The following is an 18,439-nucleotide window of genomic DNA, read 5'->3' on the forward strand; positions in this document are numbered from 1 at the left end:
CCCTGTGACCCTGAAGACATTCTTCAACATCTCTGAGCCAGAAGCTCTTCACCTGTGAAATGGGGCTGCCATGACTTGCAAACAGCCAAAGCTGAACTTTAAAATGCTCTGCAGGTGTAAGAGGAATAAATCTGAGACATGTGTGAATGAACCTGCATGTGTTGTGTATGATTTAGCCTGTGTGCGTGTGTGTGTAGATATGAATGTGTAGGAGGTGGATATGTAAGGTGTGCATGTTTATACACATATATGTTATGTCTGATTGTGGGGGTAGTTAATATGTGAGAGGGAGGAAGGGAGGAAGGATAAGAAACTAGTAAGAAAGGAAAGGCTGGATGAAGGAAATTAGGAAGGAAAGAAGGAAATGAGACAGCACGAGACCAGATTTTGCTGTTCTTTCCAGAAGCCCCTGCCAGCTCCAGGACCGCAGACCAGAATTGGTACAGAAATCTCAGGGACAGGATTCCTGGGTGGCTCAGTAGTTTAGTGCCTGTCTTCGGCCCAGGGCGTGATCCTGGAGTCCCAGGATCGAGTCCCACATTGGGCTCCCTGCATGGAGCCTGCTTCTCCCTCTGCCTGTGTCTCTGCCTCTCTCTCTCTCTCTCTTATGAATAAATAAAATCTAAAAAAAAAAAAAAAAAGAAAGAAATCTCAGGGACTGTCTCTGGAACCAGTCCATCTGCTAGCTTCTCTGTCCCAGAATCACCTCTCAGCACGTGGGGACCATTTCCAGGAGGCTGGGACCGAGGAGAGGTGTGTTCAGAGCGGCAGGGTCGTAAAATGGCAGTGGCCTTTCATCGGCCCTCTAGTAGGTAAAAGAGTGCTCAGTCTCTGGACACTTTGCCTCCTCTGCCCCTGACCACCTGAACCACCCCCAGAGCCAGGCCGACCTCCACTTACTCCAGCGCAATTTCCATAGCAGCTGCCTCTTGCCACCTCCCTTCCTCTGGTCCGTCCCACCCCTCCCAGCCACCCTCACACTGCCACCAGGCCCGTGTTCATAAGATGCACGGTGCCCATGGCCTTCTGTCTGGAAGGTTGTATGTGGCTCCGGGCATGGCTGGAATCTCTGATTATGCAAGCTGAGCTCAGATATCCCCTCCTCAGAGAAGTCTCCTCCGACCGTCTAATCTACTGCAACACTGTTCTCCTGCCTGTGTTCTTCCATTAAAATACTTACTTCAGGGGATCCCTGGGTGGCTCAGCGGTTTGGCGCCTGCCTTCGGCCCAGGGCGTGATCCTGGAGTCCTGGGATCGAGTCCCACGTCGGGCTCCCTGCATGGGGCCTGCTTCTCCCTCTGCTTGTCTCTGCCTCTCTCTCTCTCTGTGTCTCTCATGAATAAATAAATAAAATCTTTAAAATAAAATACTTCACTTTTAGTTGTGAAAAATAACACACATACACAGAGCAAAGCACATAGTACACAGGTGGACAGCATGGTGGGTGATTATAAACACTCATGTAGCCACCCCTCCACATTGCCTGCACCCTAGAAAGAGGCTCCCCTCTGTCCCTAAATGGTTCTGCCCAGGTGCACACATCCCTTCCTCCTCAAGGCAGCCATGAACTTGACCTTTGGTAATCAGGTGGACAATGATTGTCTGCGTGGACTTGTAGCGACTGTCTCCCTGCCTCAAGCCCTCCCTGTTAACCTCTGCCATGGCTGGGACCTTGCAAGCCACTTTTGTCCTCCAGAGCCAGCTTCTTCCCAGATGCTGCCAGCAAGGGATGCTGTTCCTCCTGTTGGCTTTCCTTCCCCGTAGGGTTCACCCCAGCAAGGCCCGTGCTTCAGTAGCGGGGTAGATTCTGACGCCCAGTTTTCCCAGCGCTCACAGAAACAGTCCCATGGTGTCCCTTGAGAGACACTGGCCCCTGCCAGCTGGCTAGCACCCCTCCTTGGAGGTGCCCCTCCGGCTCCAAGGTTCTAAGTTTACACAGTCTAACCTCTTTTCTCTGTTCGTCCAGATGCTGCTTCCTGCAATTACCACCTCTGTGAACTGCTTTTGCCTTTTCGGTTCTTGAATAGAGACGATTCCTGAATACCTTGTGTGGTGATTTCTCTCTCATGAGTGGACCCTGACTGACACGATTTCTTTGCATTAAAAAAACTACTTTTACTATATAAGGATGCATCCCTAAACACAAAACTGCAGTTTTGTCTAAATACAAAACTTTAGCTAATTGGAATCATTCAGTGGCCTGCTTGTTCATTCAACACATGGGGAGTTGCAGCTTGTCCGTTTCCATAGCTGTGTAATATTTCATTGTATGATCACACCACAGATTATTTATCCACTCTTCTCGTGATACACATTTGGATTGTTTCCAGTTTCTGGCTCTTATAAATAATAAATACTACAATAAACATTCTTATTTAGATTTATTGGTGAAACTGCATATACATTTCTATTGGACATATATTCAGGATAGAAACCAACAGAACCTGCATTTTCTGGTGAATAATGAAGTTGGGAAGTTTTTCTTATGATTCTTAGTCATTGAGATCACCTTTTTTGTGAGATTCCTATTCAAGACTCAGGTCTTCTTTTCCACTGAGTTGTCTTTTTTTTTTTTTTTTTTTTTTTTTCTGAGTTGTCTTTTATTTATTGAGTTGTAGCAGTGCTTTGTATATTCAGAATATGACTCGTTGGTCAGTTATGGTTTTGTACGATTATAATACAGGTTCTAGATTTTAGTGTAGTCCAATTTGTACCTCTTTTCCCCTTTACACTTAGTGCTTTTTATATGCTATTTTAAAAAAAATTCAGGGTGCCTGGGTGGCTTAATTGGTTAAGCATCTGCCTTCAGCTCAGGTCATGATCTTGGGGTCCTGGGATCAAGCCCCACGTTGGTCTCCCTGCTCAGTAGGGAGTCTGCTTCTCCCTCTGCCTCTGTCCCTCCCCTACCTTCTACTTGTGCTCTCTCTCTCAAATAAATAAATGAAATCTTTTAAAAAATATTTCTCCTTCATAGGAAAATGTATCTGTTATCTTTTTAAAGCTCTGTTGTGGGATCCCTGGGTGGCGCAGCGGTTTAGCGCCTGCCTTTGGCCCAGGGCGCGATCCTGGAGACCCGGGATTGAATCCCACGTCAAATCCCACGTCGGGCTCCCAGTGCATGGAGCCTGCATCTCCCTTTGCCTGTGTCTCTTGCCTCTCTCTCTCTCACTGTGTGCCTATCATAAATAAATAAAATTTAAAAAAATAATAAATGAAGCTCTGTTGTTTTGCCTTTCAGATTCATGTCTGCAACTCACTTGATACTGATTTTTATGTATGCATGATTTATCAATAGATTCTCATGAATTCTTTCTGTGTATAATCATATCAAGTGCAAATTATGATAATTTTGTTTTTTGCTATCCAGTCCTTATACTTTAAATTTTTTTGTTATCTTACCACACTAGCCAAGATTTTCAGTATAATGGTGAATACAAGTGGGGATAGCAGCCATCTTTGACACATTCCACATCTCCAAGAAAACTCTTAGTTTTTACCATTATGTAGGATGTTTGCACTAAGATGTTTTTCGAGATACTTTTTATTAAATTAAATAAATTCCCCTTTGTTACTAGTTTTCTGAAAGTTTTATATCATGACTAGATATTGAACTTTATGCATTTTATGAACCTATTGAGATGATCATCTGATTTTTCTCCTCTATTCAATTAGCATAGTGAATTATATTGAGTAATTTTTAAATATTATACCAAGTTTGCATCCAGGAATAAACCCAATTTGGTTAGCAAAACTATCCTGATTATATATTGTTAGAATCATTTTTCTAATATTTCAATTAGAATTTTTGCATTTATGTTCATAAATGAGATTGGTCTGTAATTCTCCTTTCTTGTATTATCCTTGTCAAGGTTTGGTATCAAAGTCATATATCATAAAATGAATTGACAAGTATTTTGTTTCAAAAAATGAGTTGAGAAGTATTTCCTCTTTTTCCATTCTATAGAAGAGTTTGTATAGGGATCCCTGGGTGGTTCAGCGGTTTAGTGCCTGCTTTCGGCCCAGGTCGTGATCCTGGAGTCCTGGGATCGAGTCCTGCATCGGGCTCCCTGCATGGAGCCTGCTTCTCCCTCTGCCTGTGTCTCTGCCTCTCTCTCTCTCTCTGTGTCTCTCATGAATAAATAAATTAAATCTTAAAAAAAAAAGTTTGTATAATACATTTAATAGCATTTGCCTGTGCAGCCATCTGGGCCTAAAATTTTCTTTGAGAGACAGTTCTAAATATGAATTATGAATAGCCTATTCAGATTTTCTATTTCTTGTGTCTGTTTTGGTAAGTTGTGTTTTGCCACAAATGTGTTCATTTTACCTAATTTATTTCAAATATATTGGTATAAAATAGTTTATATTACTATTTTGTCATATTTTTAATTCAGTAGAATGTATAGTGATAGCTCTCTTTTTATTGGTTGTTTCTACTATTTTTTAGTTTGTTCAGACTTTCCAGCTCTTTATCAGTGTTATCAGTCTCTTAGCAGGACAAACTTCTGGATTTATGGATCCTGCCCATTATATGGTTGTTTTCTTATTTTATTAATTTCTGTTCTTATTTTATTTTTCTAATTCATTTGGGATTTAGTCTGTTGTTTTTTTCCTATTGTTTTGAGATGAATAATTAATTTTCAGCCTTTGCTCTTTTCTAACATGTGTATTTTAAGCTATATATTCCTAAGTATATTTTAATGGTATCTCAATGTCTTAACATGTCAGATTTTAATTTAAATTCAGGACAAAATATACCCTGATTTACACTGTGATTACTTCTTGTTTCTATTGAACATTTTACAATGTATTTGTTATTTTCAAAATATATTGAGATTCCTAGTTGTGCATTTGCTATTGATCTATAGCTTAATTGAGATTGTGATCAGAGAGTATATTCTATATAATTTCTCACCTCTGAGACTTGCCTAACAATCTCCACACCCAAAATGGGGCTCGAACCCACAACCCTGAGATCAAGAGTTGCATGCTCCACTGACTGAGCCAGTCAGGCACTTCTATAGTGCTTTTTTGACTTGGAGTCTACTTGTTATTAACATAACTATACTGGCTTTCCTTTGATTCATATTTGCATGGTATATCTTTACTAGTATTTTTCGATCCCTTTACTCTCAACCTTCATGTATTCTTAAATTTTGGACGTGTCTCTTATAAACCATATGCCTTTGTTGGTGGTATTTATTTTTTTTAAAGATTTTATTTATTTATTCATGAGAGACACAGAGAGAGAGGCAGAGACACAGGCAGAGGGAGAAGCAGGCTCCATGCAGAGAGCCTGATGTAGGACTCGATCCCAGGACTCCAGGACACATCCCGGGTGGAAGGCAAGCGCTAAACTGCTGAGCTACCGAGGGATCCCTTGTTGTTGGTTTTTAAACCCAGACTGATAATCTTTGTTTTATCTGGAGCATATACACCATTTATATCTAATGTCTGTAATAATATCTATATCTAAAGTTATGTATAGGGACGTCTGGGTGGCTCAGCGGTTGAGCATCTACCTTTGGCTCAGGGTGTGATCCTGCAGTCCCGGGATCGAGTCCCACATCGGGCTCCCTGTATGGGGCCTGCTCCTCCCTCTGCCTCTCTCTCTCTCTGTGTCTCTCATAAATAAATAAATAAAATCTTAAAAAAAAGATAAGGTATGTATATTTATTCCTGACACTGCAAGAAGCTCAGGATGCTTTAACTCTTTCCAACTTACATGCTATTACTGTCCTGTATTTTAGTTCTGTGTATTTTAAACACCACAGGAGTATCTTATTTTTTAAAACAGCTTATTAAGATATAATTCATAAACCATGCAATTCTCCCATTAAAGTATACAATTCAACCATTGTTAGTACATTCACGGATGTGTGCAACTATCACCACAGTCAATTTTAGAACATTTCCATCACTTTAAAAAGACATCCCATACCCTTTACTTCTCCCCTGCCCCTGCCCCTCATCTCTACCCCTAGCCCTAAGAATTCATTAATCTACTTTCTGTCTATAGATTTCCCTATTGTGGACCTCCATATGAATGGAAGCCTCATTACCTTTATACAGAAATTAACCAATAAGATTTATTCACACATTTACCATTTTCATCCCTCCTGACTTTGCTTACATTCCTATGTGGGGTATCTTCCTTCTGCCCAAGAAAACATAAGTTACTATATCCTTTTGGGTAAGTCTGCCAGTGATACATTCTCTTAAACAAAATATAGTTTGTATGAAATGCCTTTATTTTATATTCATTTCTAAAGGATATTTTTGCTATATTTAGAATCTTACTTGAGATTTTTTAAAGATACTGTCCCATTGTTTTTTGTCTTCCATTGTTTCTCTTGAGAAGTGAGCTTTTGGTCTAATTCCTGCTCCTTTGAAAGTAATGTGTCATTTAGGCTGCTGTTGTCCAGAGGGCTGGTTTGCTTCTGGTTTACCTTTATTTATACTGTAATATGGCTATTTTGAGTTTCTGCTCAGACACGATGAGTCATAGACATCAATTTTTGTCCTTTCAGCCCTGAGAGACTGTCAAAGGGGTGCTTGCTTCTCAGTCAGGTGACTCATTTGGATGAGCAGAGACCTCCAGGACAAAATTCTGAACTCACATCTCCAATTCCCCCTGAGTTTTGGTTTAGTGATTCTCACTACCCTCATTAGCACTATGAAACACTCAAGTAGATTTTTAGAAAATTGTCCATCTTTTCTTACTGGTCTCAGCTGGAGGGCTGGAGAGTTGGTCTGAATTACTTAGTTCAACATTACTGACTATATCATATCACCTCATTTTACTTTTTTAAAAAAATTTTATTTATTCATGAGAGACAGAGAGAGAGAGGCAGAGACAAGCAGAGGGAGAAGCAGGCCCCATGCAGGGAGCCTGACATGGGACTCGATCCCAGGTCTCCAGGATCACGCCCTGGGCCAAAGGCAGGCGCTAAACTGCTGAGCCACCCGAGCTGCCCTCATTTTACTTTTTCATAGCTTTCACTGCTATTTGGAAAGCTTGTTTAATCATTTGTCTATGTTTTAATTGTCTTGCTAGGCTGTAAGCCCCATAAGAGCATGGTTCTTACCTTACTCACTGTAGTTTCTATCCTTGACCAAGCACAGAGCAGACTTCTCTCTTCCCTATCATCTGATACCACATTCTTCCCCCGCTCTTTGCTTTTTGCCTTCAAGAGCTTTTTCTAGCCCTTGGACCTTCCTCATAACTTCTCACCACGGGGTCTTTGCACATGCTGTTACCTCTACCTGGAAAGTCCTTGTCTTTCTATTTTACTTAATTCTTCAGCTCAAACATAACTTCTCAAGGAATCTATCCTTAACTGCCTTTTCTTGGTCAATTTTCACTATTATATACTTTTATACTACTATATGCATACCATTCATGGCAGTTTTTATAGTTTAAACATTATACATATTTGTGTAATAATTTCATTTGTAAGCTCCATGAAGGAAGATACTTGTCTATTTTTCCCACCATGGTGTATCTAGCACTTAGAACAATGCCTAGTTTTTCATGAATATTTCCTGCATGAGAAAAGAATGTGCCAATTTTTATACTTTGTATTATCCTTAGGACATTGGAGAATTGGAGAGTTTTAAGTTAGATATCAGCCATACAGAGATGCATAAGTGTCCTTTCTCTGTATTTGTGTGATGTGAAGCAAAGCTTTAACCTAAGGTCCAATATCCTTGACTGTGAAACAGGAATGAGCTATTCTCTTGATCGTCATGAGTATTAAGTGAGATCATGTGCACAAGGAGCCTAGCACATTGTACATGGTAAGTGGTCATATAATAATCTCCTGTTGTTGTGAGCAGGCCCTGTCCCTACAGAAGAACTCAATCATCAGGCCCAGCTGTCACAAGGAAGAAATAAGTCACTTGGATCCATAGCCTTGGAATGTTGACCAATGAGTGGTTAGGGGCAATGACCAGCCTGAGCCATAATCAGAGGCAGGTGAGGAAGCTGAGAATCAAGAAGAAAGTCCAAGAAGCAGAGTGAGAGTGAGAAGACAGGCCCAGAAGCTCTCTGCCCCAGGCTCTACCACACACTATCTACCCAGCATCCACCACAAAGGTTCTCTAAGAAAGTCCCGCCACCCTTTCTCTGGGGCCCTCCAACATGCTTTCAGCAGGCTCCAGGGAGTCCTTCAGCTAACTCTCAACACCTGTACCAGAACTTTATCAGAGTGCCAGCCAGCAGTGTTCTTGATAAGCAGAAGTCAGTGAGATCTTTCCTTGTGATTCTGTCTCACTATTGGTGACTTCCAGGTGAACTTGCAACATAACCTCATAGAACCACTCCTTCAGAGTCCTGTCAAAGCCCTGTGGAGACTGGCCAGAGCAGCATGAAAAGTGTCTGCTGCTATTCAGACCACAAAAAGCAGGAGTAAATGCCAAGACAGCAGAATGCCCTATGCCTTATAGCAGTCTGCTTTGATTGACTTACCTGAGCAGACCTAAAAGCCAACACTATGGGAGAGTCTAGGTGTGGGCTGTAACTGAGGGTCAGTGCCATCTAAAGGTTAAAACATGGTGATCAATGGCATCCTCTGCATCTTTGAAATGATTATGGATTGATAAAGCCATGATTACTCCCTCACCTGGATCACTGCTATGCATTTACTGAGTAGAGGAAATTATCCATCAATAATGACAACAATTTATACTCAGCAAACAGCTATTTAACCACACGTTGATTTCATTAGGCTAGATCACAGTTATCATCGTAATAACAGTGTGTACTGCCCACTTTCCCTCCTAAGGGTGAAAAGTTTGAGAGTAACCCTTTGTTTGATGGGCTGAGGCTAACATTGAATTTTGAGCAATTAGCTTGTCACTAGAAGAAAGAAAGGGAAAATAGTTGGGCAAGTATTGGATTCTAACGACTTCATGTTGTTATGCTGATTAATTAATTAAAGCATCTATTTGCCAAATACTTTTGAGCACCTATGATGTGCCGTTCACTATACTAGATGCCAAGAATGTACTAGTTGAATGAAATACCCAGTTTGTTATATCTTGCCATATAACAATATTACCACAAACTTAGCATCTTAAAATAACACACATGTGTGATCTCAGGATTTCTGTGGATCAGAATTCCAGGAATAGCTTATCTCAGTCCTCTACAAGGTTGCAATCAAAGTATTAGCCAGGGCTGGGTTCTCATCTGAAGGTTTGGTTGGGGAAAGATCCACTTCCAAGCTCATGTAGTTGTTAGCAGGGCTCAGATGCTTGCAGGCTAAGACTAAGAGCCTTAGTCCCCAGCTAGTTGTTGGCTAGAGGTCACCCTCAGTTCCTTGTCATATGGCCCTCTCCAAAACAGCCACTTGCTTTATGAAAGCCAACAAGAGAGGGAGTTTCCTAGCACTACAGATATTGGAATTTTATGTAACTTAATCAGCATTGACATCCCATCACATTTGCCATATTGCCTGGATTAGAAGCCAGTCATGGGTTCTACTTACACTCAAAGTCAGGGGGTGAGGATCACACATTGGTGTGAATATAGGGAATGAAGGTAATTTGGTACGATCTATTCTTAGTCTCTGCTATGACTCAGTTTACAGGAAGATAGCCAGAAAATATAATTATCATGTCATGAGATCCAGGCTATCAAAAGGAAGCACTCAGGTAATGCCTCCTTTCCTTAGTCTAGTGAAGGGATATATAAGCTAAGACTTGAAGTATGAGAAGAAATTGCTCAGGTCAATTGTTAGGTAGGTATATGTGGGAGCCATGGGAGTATGTGATGAACACAGGGCTCCAGGCAGAGAAATTCTAAACTCATAAAATGTTAGAACAAAAGACAGACTTAGTGATTATCTAGTCTACTGGTTCTCACTCATGGATGCACATTGGAATCACCTGAAGAGCTTTATAAAACACTCATGTCTAGGGCTCACCCCAGCGGCTCTGATGAATTGGCCTCAGGTAAGCCTTGACGCTGGGATTTTTGAAAGCTCCCCGTATGATATGAGTGTGTGGTCAAGGTTGAGACCACTCATCTAGTCCAGTCCCTTTGATGATATAGATCAGGAATTTGAAGCTCAGAGGAAATGGATTTGGTCAAGGTCACATAGCTGCCAGTTGACACAGCCAGGGCGATGAGTGGAAAAGGCACAGAGCTGGAAGGTAGGAGGCCTGGGTCCCTGCTACTGACAAGTCTCTGACCATTCCTCTCCCTAGGACTCAGTTTCCCCCCTGTAATATAACATGGGCCAGATGATCTTCAGAGCCCCTTCAAATACTGATGATGCTGATTCTTTTTTGGCTAAGAATCACCCCATATCAGCAGCTGGTCTGGGACTGGCATCCAGCTGTCTCTACTGTGAGCTATGTCTTTGGAACCCTGGAGTCAGTGACATTGGCCAAGTGACATGACCAAGGCCCTTCTCTGAGTGGGGAAGCCTGGTAGACTGGGTGTTCCCAAACAAGCCCTTTTACTGGAGACAATTTTGTGTAGTGAAGCATGTGAGAAGTTCACCCAGCAGGAAGCTGCTCTGGCTGGGTTTAATCTATGGTGTGTTTATTAGGATTGGGGTTTTAATTAAAATTGACATTTCAAAGACTACCTGTTGAGGGAGTGCTGCTTTAATGAGAAGCACATCCTGGTGGCATAGGTGACCCTCCCACAAGGTCACACAGATATCTGTGGCATTAAAGTAGAACTGCCCCCACCCAGTTCTCCCCTCCTCTGCTACATTAGATCACTACCTGCTGGTGTTGGTGGCTCCATCTATGTTGGGTCATTGGTGATGGGGTGGAGGAAGGAGGCAACACAGGGCTGTTCTGGCCCTCTGGGACCAGAACTCCCCTCCAGCTCTGGATGAGTGTGTTAAACCTGTGGGGCTCAGTTTCCTCATGTGTAAAACAAGCTGTTTGATTATCTACCTTTTCAGAAAATATTTGCTAAACACTCATCCTGAGTTAGAACTGCTGGTGTTTCTCCTTCAGGAATTCACAAGGTGAGGGGAGCAGAGGCAAGAAAAAAAAATCAATATAGGATAAGGCCCTCAGCTTGGTGCCTGGCTCATAGGAAGGTCTTATGATGATTCTTGTGTTCAGGTACTGTGGGAACCGAGAGGCAGGTTCTCAAAATCACATGGTAGGGAGAATAAGCCATGCTTCCAAGAAATATGATCATTAATTGATTCTCCAAATATTTATTGAGTATTGACAATATGCCAGGTACTGTCCTAGGTGATGATGATACACTGGTGAACAAGGCAGGCAGTGACCTTGTTCTCACAGGGCTTACCTTTCCATGGAGATTATAATGACAATAATAATAGCAATGACTTCTATTTGAAGAACAGTTACCATGTGCTCTGTACTTTTTTATGTCTTATTTCATTTAATCCTCATGAACAACCTTATGATAGAGGTACTCTTATTTTCCCCCTTTCCAGATGAAGAACTGAAACTCATAGAGAGTTGAGAATCTTGCAGAAGGTTGCCCATGCAGAATGGGATTCCTACCCTGAGCTGGATCACTTAGAGCCTGAACACTTCCCCACTATATTATTCTGGTTTAGGATCGAGGTCATGCACAACTAGTGGAGGGGTTAACCAGTTGTAAGAATGAAATGTGTGTGTGTGTGTGTGTGTGTGTGTGTGTGTGTGTGAGAGAGAGAGAGAGAGAGAGAGAGAAAGAGAGAGAGAGAGAGAAAGAATGAGACAGGGAGGGAGAGGGAGAAAGTACACTGAGTGGTAGCAGGGCTGTTCTTGATCTCATCTCCCTCCCTGCAGCCCCAGGAGACACCCTCTTCTTACTTGACCTGGCACTTGTTGGTGATATGAAGGAAGCAGTCTCCTGAAATATCTGAAGGGAAAGCCACGGTCTTCTCTTATTTGAGGGGCCACAAAAATTAATGATATCTTATCAAAGTGAAATCCAAAAACAGAGAGGGATTAGCAGGATTCCCTTTGAAGTCCTTTTGCTCAAAATATTTATCCCTCTGGGTCCAGTGGTCTCTGGTGTGATGCATGTGTTATTGGGCCAGGACCACCATCCCCACTTATTCTTGAGGGGAGGAAATGGGAAGAAGCAGTCTTCAGAGGTTTCCTCCAGAAGGACCCTCCCATCCTTGGGGTAGGAGATGGTGTTCCATCAGTAGACTGGATGAAAAATCCAGGCCCTAGGTCCCAAACACTGATACCTAGAGTCAAGAGACTCAGCACAGGTGGGATTGGCAGCTGGACAGCCTAAGGCAGGACTCCTCTAAGAGCCTGAGGTAGGACCCAGTCTTCAGGGATGAGTCGGTTATGTTAGCTTTGGGAACCAGTCCTCATAGAGTCTGGGAGAAGGTGTTATTATCCATATAGTACCCATGAAGAACAGAGGTTAGTACCCAATTGTAGTACCCATGAAGAGAGATTAAGTTCCTGAAGTCACACAGCTAAAAGAGTTCTGGAACTAGGATTCAAATCTAGGAACTATTATGCCCAGATAAATAAATAAATAAAAATTCTTCCTGAGATCAGAGAGGTTATACTTGTTTCAAGTCACACAGCTTGTAAGTGGTGGCATACTTCCAGAGACCATACTGTTTTCATGATGCAAGACTCTTGGACTTAAAAAAAAAAAAAAAAAGACCCATGGAAAGTTCTGGAGGTTCTGTGGGACTGCTGATTGAAAAAGAAAGGGCATGGAGCTCATCCAGGAGCCCCAGTGGCCTGGTGGCCTTCCTTAGCTCTCAGTACCTTTGTATAGGAAAGAAGCAAAGCTGGGTTGGGTGTGGCCTGGAGGAAGGCAAAGGGGTGAGTATCCCCAGAATCACTGTGCATGAGTGACGGAACTGGAACCAACGCCCACTCGCTCTCCCCTAATCCAGACACAGGGATCTTTCCCATGGTTCTAGGCTACCATGCCCCCGGGGGCAAGAATTTGTCAGGAATGTCAGCGGTCACCACTGAGACATCAGGCCTGATGATCACTGGATTTTTCCCCCTAATAAATTAACTCACTCACTAAGTGTTTATTATTCATCAGACACCCCGCTGAGCATTTTTTCCGACATTATTCATTCAGTTTACAAACAAGCACCGGATGCAGAGTGTACAGCAGAAAACAAGACAAACAAGGCCCTCACCACACAACCATCCCCACGGATGGTTATGATTCTTCCCATTTTATAGATGAAGGAACTGAGGCCCAGAAGGAACTGCCCAGAGTCACCGAGGTGACATGTGAACCCAAGTCCTTCTTCACCACATCAGGGTCTGGCCTCTCCAGGCAGCCTCCTGAATTTACTCAGAGAGGGTTTGATTTGGCTTTTTATTCCCCAAGCCAGACTCCCCAGTGGGCTCTGACTATGCTCCCGTTACCAGTCAAATGTCACCTCCTTGCCATCACGGCAGCCTAAAGGCAAATTTTCCAGAGCCATTCTTCCTCCTGCCTGAATATCTCTGCATTTTGCTCCAGTCGCTGTAAAAAAAAAAAAAAAAAAAAACAACCAAAATACATGCCTTTTCACTGTTCCCATTAGCACCTGTTTCTCCTGCCGAAGTCCCGTCCCTTCCATTTTCTAAACTCAGAATGCCTGGTCATCCTTCAAGACCAGGGCAGCTGTCCTTCCTCTGCCAGGCCTCTTCCCCTGACCCCCTGAGGTAGAGACTGTCCTCCATGCTCCCCAGCCCTCACCCCCTTCAGGGCATTTTCAGGGGCGTCTAGGCAGATTCACGACATGCCTTCAGACAGGTCTGTCTCTCCCGCTGGCCTGTAAATTCTCTGGGGTCGGGGCTACCCGTATGGTTCCAGGAACCATTACTAACCATTACTAAGTGCTCAGTAAATGTTTGTGAAATGAATGCCCGAGGACAGCATGGCCTCTGTCTCCTCCGGTCGACATCCCAGCTACAGACTCCCTTCAGCCCAGCTCTGTCCTCATTCTTTATCCCAGCTGCTGACTGTGGCTTAGGCCTTAGATGGTTCATTAACTAATAATAATGAGTCACTGTACTAGCCTCAGGAGCATTGTAAATGATACAGTGTCAGGAGAAGGCAGTGGGATGTGGAATTTCAATGAGGCTGGCATGGTTCTGGAAACAGTGAAAAGGCCACGTGCAATCTTTTCCTCCGTTACAGCCCCCATATGCCAGGCCTCACACACTAACTTAGAATTATTCTATTATTCCATTCCAGTTCTAATTCTAGGCTGACTGTAGGGACTGCAAATTAGTGCCATGTGGCAGGTGTGGCAGGAAGACTAATGCGCCCCCAAAAGATAGCCATGTCCTAATCCCCACAGCCAGTGATGCTGTTACCTGATATGACATAAGGAACTTCGCAGATGCCATTCACTACGGATCTGGAGTAATTATCCTGCATTAACTGGATGGTGGGCCTTCATGTAATCACAGGGGTCTTTGTAAGAGGCAGAAGGAGATTGAACTCGTAGAAGATGATTCAATGATGGAGACAAAGATTGGCATGATGTGCTTTGAAGATGGGGGAAGGTGCACAAGCCAAGAAGGACGCACACAGGTGGGCCACAGAGGCTGAAAAAGGCCAGGGAAGAGGTGCTCTCCTCAAAGCTTCCAGCAGAAACCAGTCCTTCCGTTTCCCTGAGGTAAGCCTAGTGGAACTGATTTCCGACTTCTGACCTCCACAATACATTTGTATTGTTTTAAGCCACAAAGTGTAGGTAATTTGTTACAGCAGCAATAGGAGGCTAATACATGAGGCTGTTTCCGGTTTCTGGAGAACCTCTTTTCTGGAGGTAGCCTCAGTTATTCTTAACACAAGACATCTGACATCACTAACAACTGATAAGAGTTGGAAAGGGGAGCTGGAACCCATTTGTTGTTATTTTGTATTGGAATGGGTCCAAATGTCTCCTTCCAAGGTGAGGGAAATGGAAGCCCGGAAAGATCAAGTCTTTTCCAGGGACATGCAACCCATTAGTCACAGCACAATCTTCTGCATGCCCAGATTCTTTGCCCTATGTCAGCCCCTTAAAAGCCCAGCTTGGTAGCTGAAGTATCAGTGGTGACATAACATTGTGGCCCGCACTAAGCATTCCTGCAGGAACCCTGAGCTTCCCCCTGTAGCCAGGGCTGCGTAAAGAAATGGTCCCAATGGGGCCTTTCTGTGGCTCCACTCAGGGGCTCCGCCTGGAAAGCCAGCCTCTGTAGCACAAACTGGGAGAAATCTCGAGACCCTCATGACAGGTTTTGCCAAGGACTGGTCTCTCAGGGCAGATTTATTCATCAAAGCCCTCCATAGAGATTCCAGCCACCCCGCTAATGACTTACCTGGGGAATCCGTGCTTTGCTCAAATCTGTCCTCAGGAAACCTGAGCCTGTGAAATGAGAGTCGTTAGGGGAGATAACTGTCACCTGAGAGGTAGAGCTACTGGGACATTAGCCTCCCCAGCAGGTGGCTAAGGTTATAACCTCATAAGCAATGATCACTTCTCTACCCAGGTTTATTAGCCAAATGTTCCCTAGGGGCTCAGCTGTGGCTGAGCAGGCCCTCTCCTGCTCAAAGACCCTCCGAGGCTCCCCACGGCTTTCTAAACAAAGTTTCCCTCACCCGGACATTCCCAGCTCTCCTTGATTGGGCTGCATCTTTTCTTTCCAGCCTTATTTCCCACTATTCTTCCTCTAATGCTGCAGTCAGATTCACTGTTCTCTATAGAGAGCAGTGGGGGAATGGCTTGCCTATTAGTGGCAGGGCTGAGGCCAGGGTGGGAATGCCCAAGTCCTCCCCATGCCTTTTATCCTCATTTCCAAACACAACGGGACAGGAGACATACCAACAATGACATACAAAACCCTGAACTCAAGGTGTAGTCTTGATTTTTAGACTTGTAAAATTCCATCCAAACAAGTCTCATTGTTTGCCTGGGTAGGTACCATGGCCTCAATGCAGGGAAAAGATTTTGCTTGTTGAATTGAGAATCCTGGATTTTATTCCTGTCCCTGCCCTAAATAGACTGACCCTGGCCTGTCCCCCTGACCCCTGCCTCCAACTCTGTACAATCCAAGAGCTGGACTAGATGATCTTTCAGTCTCTTCCAGGAAGACATTTTTATTTTCCCACCAATGGACTGGAAACACTGAATGAGTTTGCAAGGAAGACTCTTCCCAGGGTTGGTGGAATCTGGCCTGGCCTGGTGAGGAAGGGATTGCTAACAGGGTTGTGGCCTGGACTGGAGAGAGAAAGCAGACCCGTAGGCCCTGGGAGAATGTTAGTCGGCTAAGAGAGCACGCCATTCTCTCAAGCGTCAGTGGGTCCTACTCTGGGCCAGACATTGAGTGAGGTGTGGGGGAAGTGGAAAATGTTCTTGGTGGGCTTTTTATTTTTTGTTTTTAGGTGGGGGCAGAGGGAGAATCTCAAGCCCAACACAGAGCTCAATCTCATGACGTTGAGATCATTACCTGAGCCATAATCAACAGTCAGGTGCCCAACCGAGCCACCCAGGCACCCCTAAATGTTCTTGGTCTTAAATAAGATCTTTGAGTCAGTGTCAGGGAGGAGGGGAGGTAGGTAGTTAAACAGGCAATAACAACACAGAGTGATGGTGAGGGTAGACATATAGAGCCACAGGAACAGAAGGAAGGGCCTTGTCATGGTGCAGGAAGGTTCAGAGAAGGATACCTGGAGGATGCCACCCCTCACCTGAGGTATCTAGTCATTTGCAAGCCAAGAAGACAGGAAGGGTGTTCCAAGCAAAGGTTCAGTCTAGGCAGAAAATGTCCAAGTATTGGAAATCAGTGACTACCTAGAATGATGGATAGAGGAGGAGACTGCAGGGGGAGGGGGGGTCGGAAACAGAGGCAACTGCTTTGTAGCTGGTGGGAGGGATGGAACAGGGGAAACGGGCATCCACGTCTGGCCCTTATGCATCCATGTGTGAGTGTGAGTACAGGCTGGATGCTGCTACCTGAGCGGAGGGCCTGAGGCCAAGATGCTCAAAGGACAAGACCCAGGTTGCAGTTGCTGAGGAGCTGAGGGTTGATTGAAGGAGACAAAGCCAGCAACAGAGGAGAAGAAGAAGGGACCGTGTGCCTGGGGGAGTGCTCGCTCCTTTCGTATTCACAACCTGTAAGGAGGGTCAGATTACCCCTATTTTATAGACAAGGACTGGACACTGAGAGGCTAAGTAATTTGTTGAAAGCCATGAGGCTAGTAAGTAGTAGAGACAGGATTTGAACCCAAGTCTGTGTGAGGCATGCCCAAGGCTTCCTCCAATGCCCCACCTTACCTCTCTATAAAAAGCAACACAGAATTAACTTTTGCTTGTGTGGTGTCAATTGCCTTTTCAATGTAGAATTTCTGTGATGGTCCAGATTTTAAGCCCTGTCTCATCATTCTTCTAAATCATGAATACCCACCAGACCATGTCTCTGTCTGAGCTTACAAAGATGTGATTGCTTTACTCATTGAACCTGCAGGGAGAAGAGGCCATTGCAGTCAGAATAGTGGGGAAGGTTTCCCAGGGGAGGCTGGCCCTGGAGCTGCAAGGAAGGAGAAGAACAGGTGAGGGGTAGAAACTGGTTAAACATTAATCCAGAGGGAGGGAATGCACAGTGTGTTTCTGGGTGGAGAAACCATATATGTGTGTGCATGTATTGATTGCTTCAACAAATATTTATTGAACACCTACCATGTCAGGTACTGCTCTAGGTGCTGGGAAGCAAGAAGGTGTCCTAGGTTCCTGCCCTCATTAGAGCTTACAGTGTGTGTGTGCAGGTGCGCATGCGTGCAAGTGTGTGTGCGCTGGGGAGGGTAAGGTACGGATGGGGCTGAGAGGCACTGGAAGAAGGTATATGCAATTAAGAGCATTCATCCCAAAGGAGATTTCTTCCCCTGAATTTTGCTCTTCTAGCTTTGCTTCTTGATTTGTGCCCCCACTCCCACCCCACCCATACTTTTGCCAACAAGAGGGAAAGGCACAGACTCCTGGAAGCTGCTCAGGAGGTCCTGGATCCCAGAGCGGAGGCTGCACTGAGAGTGAGGCACGGTGGCTCAGCCTTGCAGGCTGATGTTCCCTTTTGGTGTGGCTCTTTTATCTACTAGCTCAGGGCAGACAATCGATGCTAATCCAATCTTCGGGGACCAAATGAAACAGCCGGCATTTAAAGAGCTCGAGTCTCTTTCTGATTGCCAGGCGACCTACATAATCGCTCTCGCCCCAGCCTGCTTGGGAGGGCACTGCCTTTGACAGAACCCAAGCAGGCCCTCTCTCTGCTGGGAACTGGCTATGATTTCTTCTGAGCTTGCCAAGCACAGAGGAGACTGGGGTAGCAGGAGTCTGGCCAAGGGTCCCAGACGCCTGGGTCCTGCCCCAGATCTATGATTAACTCCCTATGTGGCTCTGAGAATGTCTATTCCCACCACCACCACCTCCTGGGCCTCAGTTTCCCCATTTGTAACATGAGGGAGTTAAGCCAGACCCTCTCAGAG

This window comes from Canis lupus, chromosome 4 (assembly GCF_011100685.1).
Source record: "Canis lupus familiaris isolate Mischka breed German Shepherd chromosome 4, alternate assembly UU_Cfam_GSD_1.0, whole genome shotgun sequence".
NCBI lineage: Eukaryota > Metazoa > Chordata > Mammalia > Carnivora > Canidae > Canis > Canis lupus.